A 6,017-nucleotide genomic window follows, 5' to 3' on the forward strand; every position below is an offset into this window, starting at 1 on the left:
GGGGCAAAGGGCCGAGCCGGAGCTACGTCGCGGCAACAGCGTAGGCGCCTTGGAGAATCTGGTCTGCGCTCCACGTGGCGGGCCCCGCCCGCCCAGGCCCGGGCAGACGCCGGGAGGCGGGGCTCGACATCTGGGGGTGCACCTCCACGTCCCGCTAGGGGACAGGGGCCCCACCAGTCTTCACGGCGAGGCGGTAAGTATGCCTCGCTCCCGTAGCTGCTGGTAGATTCCATAAGGTGTGTTTGTCAGTGTTGAGCATTATATCCCAGGCGCGCCTCAGAAATAGGTTGGTGCAACTTGCCCGTACTTGTATTTACAGAATCCACACTTTCGGCAAATTTCTGCTGTTTAAATGCGAAAATTTTGTCACTGCGATAAAATGATTTACCCCCTAGTCGTCTGGCGGTTTCCCCAAAGGTCCCAGCCCAACTCTTGTTCGGCAAGCGCATTCGTGAGAGTATTGCATTTAAAAATTGTTGTATTAAAAAAAAAAAAAAGTTGTATTTAATCCCTGACAATTGGAACTATTCCAAAGGTGAATGCAGATCCACCCTTAAAATTAGAACTCAGAGGGGCGCCTGGTGGCTCAGTCGTTAAGCGTCTGCCTTCGGCTCAGGTCATGGTCCCAGGGTCCTGGGATCCAGGCCCGCATCGGGCTCCCTGCCCCGCGGGAAGCCTGCTTCCCCCTCTCCCACTCCCCCTGCTTGTGTTTCCTCTTCCGCTGTGTCTCTCTCTGTCAAATTAATAAATAAAATTAAAAAAAATAATAAAAAAAATTATAACTCATTGTCTCCTCCCTCTTTCCTACTTGTATTTTCCTCAGAGGGCATATTTTGTATAGGCACAGGCAGGGCTGAGCAGGTGTGGGGGTGGGGAGCTGCACAGCACTTGACTGGAGGTCACTGACAAAGTGTCTTCCTCTTCTTGAGAACACTGCTGGGCCTACTTATTCATTTCCTCGTTCATTAACATTGCCTACTTTACGTGCCAGGCATTCCCTAGATGTGGAGGAAGACATTGTTCCTTCCCTAAATGAATTCACAGCCTTATGGGAGAGACAGATATGTGAGCAAATGATTACAATGCAATATGATTAATGCTAGAGGAGGGGGTGCCCAGGGATTCAGGCAAGGCTTTAAAAAGAGAGTAGACATTTGAATTGTGCTTTGAAGGACAAAAAATAAGTCGTTCACCTAGAAATGGGAAGAAGGATCATATGAGGAAGAGAAGATGCAATAAGCAAAGCCATGAGAAGTCCTATGAGAAGAGGCTGCATGCAGGACATGACAGGAGAGGTGTTTGGTGGGGGGCCACCTTGCAAGAGGATTTCTGTACCACACCAAAGAGCTTGAACTTTATCATCCTCAAAGATAGAGAACCATGACTTTTAAAGTACTAGAATGGCACAATGATGAGATTTGTGTGTCTGAAATCAGTTAAGAAGGGTAGAAGCTGGGAGGCTGTTTAGCCTAGTGCAAAGGCCCAAGTAAGAAATGATGACTGGAAAGGAGGCTCCAGCAGTGGGCATGGGGAGCATAAAGTGGGGAGAGCTGACATCACTTACTACTTCAAAGTTGGTGGGGATGGTGGTAAAAGAAGAGGGATACTTGCAAATCTGGTGATGTTGTACTATAGTAAGTTAGGAAACAGATGAAGGGACTTCTTTGAGGTGAACAATGGGAACACTGAACATGGGTTGAGTTGTCAGCTCTTTGGGTTTGAAGTAGGCTGGAGGATACAAAAGTAATAAAAGTGCTTTCCAGTAACTTTCATCTGGTACTTCAGCTTTAAAGATTCTTACCATGAACTGTGGTAACTGTTGGGGATAGCCAAAGCCATTAGAGACAGGCCTTCTCCACTTGGGAAATCCTTTCCTAGTTCTTCTCTTACACCACACATTGCCTTAGGTAATTGCTTGTCTGCCTTCCCTGCTAGAATATAAGCTCTTGAGTGTAGAGAAGTATGTTCCTGGCACATAATAGACAATAAATATTTGATAAATGAATGAATTTAATTCATTTGGGTTTAGTTTTCTCAAATAAGAAATGGACTAATAACACTGCCATTGTCTATTCCATAGGGGTTAAGAGGAACAAATATAGAAATCTTTTAACACTGTACATTTTCTATTTTATTTATTATTGTTATTTTTTATTACTATTTTACTATTAATATTCTACCCCACCAGTGAGGAGAAAGGAGTGGGATATGTGACTATGGATTGGGAGATACCAAATCCAGAAATATAAGCTAGTTTGTGCCTCTGCAGAAATAGAGGAAATAGCCATGGTATTCTTCCTCCATATGATTTTAAAAATGATTTTTTTTTTTTATTGGAGAGACCTAAATTTTGTTTCAGCAAATGGAAATAGAGCTGGCCATGACTAGAAAGTCACATAGAAAGTGGATTATTTAGAATTGGGCTATAGGAATACAGTATTGAAGACTACTTCTTTACATGCTATGGAGTATTGGTTTGTTATCTTAGTTTCGGGTTCTTTGATTGATGATAAACATTCAAATAAGGCAATTTACTAGAAGGAGTAACTTACAGTCTCCAAGAGCAAGAGGTAAAACTGAATCTCATGAGAGATGGGTACAAGGCACTGGAAGTTGAGAACCAAAACTACCCTTCCTCTCTGGGTGTCTTATTTACACTTCTCTCTGCACATCTGTTTCTTTCTTTCCCCCTTTTAAGGTAGGCTCTTCATCAGTGAAAACTTGGTGGAAAATGGCTTCCTCAGCCCTCAAATATCCTTAGTTAGTGCTGGCTCCTGATTGACTTCCCGTCTTAGTCCCAGTTCCAAAGTCCTAGGAGAGAAAAATCTTACTGGCCTAACTTGGTCCAGGACTCCACTTTTGGACTGGTCAGTTGTGGCAAGGAGAGGCAGGATCATGCAGGTAACGTGAGCCTGGAGGCTGGGCCCACCCTTGGCAGAACTCTGAGTGATGGGAATTCTTAGAGAAAAGGCAATAGGCTAGGCTGATGGACATATCACATGAGTTGGCAATGATAGGACAGATGCTTTCAATGAAATCCATTTCAGTCGCACTATGCAACATCACTTTGTAGTTTTGCAACCCGGGCTGCACATCAGAAGTACCAGGAAAGCCTTTTAAACATACAGATTCTTAGAATCTCCTTTTCCCACCAGTGAACCAGAATCTCTAGGGGTAGGGCCCAGAAATCAGTATTTTTATAAAGTACCACAGAAGATTACGATGTGACTGGCATTTCAGAACCCCTGATTCCAAAGACAGGCCGAGAATCCCAAATAAATGTATCAATTGAAAAGGGAAGTTACTCATAAATATAGAACATTCTTACATACACTAAACAGGGAGGTTCCTTTTGGAGAGCATATATTTTCTTCAAAATATAGTTTTATTTTCTCTGATTATAAAAATCAGGAATGCTTTTATTTTTTTAAAAATCTGCATTTTGACATGCTAGCTTTCTAGACTTTTTTGTTTGCCTAAGTATACATGTATAACTTTCGTTTAAAAAAAATGAGATCACAGAATATATGCCCTACTTTGTAGTCTGTTGTGTTCACTTAAAAATAGATCATATTGTAATTAAGGTAAGTCTACTCAATTTTCAGTGGTTGTACAACATTGCAATTTATGGATATATTATATTTACTTCTCCACTGTTGGATATTTTTCCCTCCTTGAAAATGTCCAATAAGTGGAATTGTTGGAACAAAGTTTATGAACATTTTTAAGGCTTTTGATACATATTATCAAATAGTTATCTGCCCTTCTCTCCAAGTTTCTACCAGTTTATAATTCCCCAAAAAGCTTTTGAGAGTACTTATTTCTCCACACCTGCAATGTCTGCCTAGGATTTCAATTTCATTCTATCCAAATTGTACATACCCCTTTACAATAAAACTTGTTCCTTAAATTGAATACATGGTTACAATACAGACCTTTTGGGCAGTAAGTCAAAGAGCTGATAACCTGTATAGATAAAAGGGAGGGAACTAAGAAGACTGCATTGTTCTATAGATGTTTTAAAAAATGTATTGGAGGTCTATTACAAGGAGAGTGACTAGAGATAACCATAAAATCTTATTTAAGGTATATTAAGTAGTCTTGTAATGGAAACTTGGTTTACAAGCTCATTAAATTAGCAGAGAGGTAGAGAGGAAGAGAACACTTGAGGTATTCCTATCTTGGAAGAACAGATATGCTGATTTCTGGGGTTTAAAAGGGCATGGTAGAGCACATGAGATGCCACTGCACACCCCCTAGGATGGCTAAAATAAGAAAGACAATAACAGGTGTTGGCAAAGATGTGGAGAATTGGAATACTCACACACTACTGGTGGGATTTCCACTTTGGAAAGTACTTCGGCAGTTTTTCAACAAGTTAAATACAGAGTTACCATATTACCCAGAAATTCCACTCCTAGGTATATACTCAAAATAATAAAAATCCTAAGTCCACACAAAAGCTTGTACATGAATGTTCAAAGCAGCATTAATCATAACTTCCAAAAAGTAGGAACAACCCAAATGTCCATCAACTGATGAATAAATAAAATGTGGTGTAATTATACACTGGAATATTATTCATCTATGCTACAACAGGAACCTTGAAAATATTATGCTAAGTAAAAGAAGTACAGACACAAAAGGTCACATATTGTAGGATTCCATTTATATGAGACATCCAGAACAGGCAAATTTATATGAAGACAAAATAGATGAGTAACTGCTAGGAACTCAGGGGAAAGGGGAAATGGGAAGTGACTGCCAATCAGTACGGGCTTTCTTCTCAGGGTGATGAAAATGTTCTGGAATTAGTGGTGATGGTTACATAAATCTGAATATATTAAAAACCACTGAACTGGGGCGCCTGGGTGGCTCAGTTGGTTAGGCGACTGCCTTCGGCTCAGGTCATGATCCTGGAGTCCCGGGATCGAGTCCCGCATCAGGCTCCCTGCTCAGCAGGGGGTCTGCTTCTCCCTCTGCCCTCTTCCCTCTCGTGCTCTCTGTCTCTCATTCTCTCTCTCAAATAAATAAATAAAATCTTAAAAAAAAAAAACCCACTGAATTGTATACTTTAAAAGGGTGACTTATGGTGTATGAGTTATATTTAAATTTTTTTGGTAGAGGCACAGAATAGTTTCATAGCACCCAGGCATGGGAATAAGCATGTAAATGAAGAAATAGAGGGACCAGATTCTAAGAAGGACTTGTAGGCTGTTGGGAGTAAATTAGATGTCTCCTACGCCATAATATAGGGTTAATTGTCACATAAGTTTATTCCCCTTTAAGAAGCTTAAACTGGAGACCCTAAATACTCTAGTAGCTTTGTGGTCTGTTTTGGTACAGGCCTCTTTGGAGGCAGGGTTGCTGAATTCACATTAAAATCTACATAATGGACTCTAGTGGGAACCATGCCATCAGCTTCCCAGGTCCCGACTTCCCCTGTGCAGAATCTCCCCTGTACAGAAGCACTTCCTCCTCGTTTGGTAGTAACTGCTACAAGAACCTTGCCACTTTCTTCCAGGGAGGTAGGTTACTTTCAGGGTACTTTGGAGTGGGCAAAATGATAAACCCGTCAGAGATGGCTTTTACAATTAGCATTTTCTGCTTATGAAGGAGGATTTATTACAACTAAGTGTATGTTTTATTAAAAGGCAGTTCTAGATTCAGGTAATTAATACGTTGTGGAAAAAAACAGACGATCTCCCAGTTCTCTCTGCCTGGCTTTCAAGTCCTCATATAATGAGCTCCCATGTTACTCCCCATCTTAGCACCTATTTTGCCCATTCAGTGTTTCTACTACAGTCACTTTAGGCTCCCAACCCTCTGGCTCCTGGTATCACCTTCACCTTTCCATGCTCCCTCCCAATCTTACCTATCCTGCTATATTTAGCTCCAATCCCAGGAAAAGAACCCAAGTACTTAGATTTGAATGCTATTGTGCTATGTATGAAAGGTTTTTTTCCCCCTCTTTTTAAGCCTCATGCACATAGATAATCATGAGGTGATCACGTCAG

Source organism: Mirounga leonina, unplaced genomic scaffold (genome assembly GCF_011800145.1).
Source record: "Mirounga leonina isolate KUSES-001 unplaced genomic scaffold, KU_Mleo_1.0 Mir_114, whole genome shotgun sequence".
NCBI classification, from domain to species: Eukaryota; Metazoa; Chordata; class Mammalia; order Carnivora; family Phocidae; genus Mirounga; species Mirounga leonina.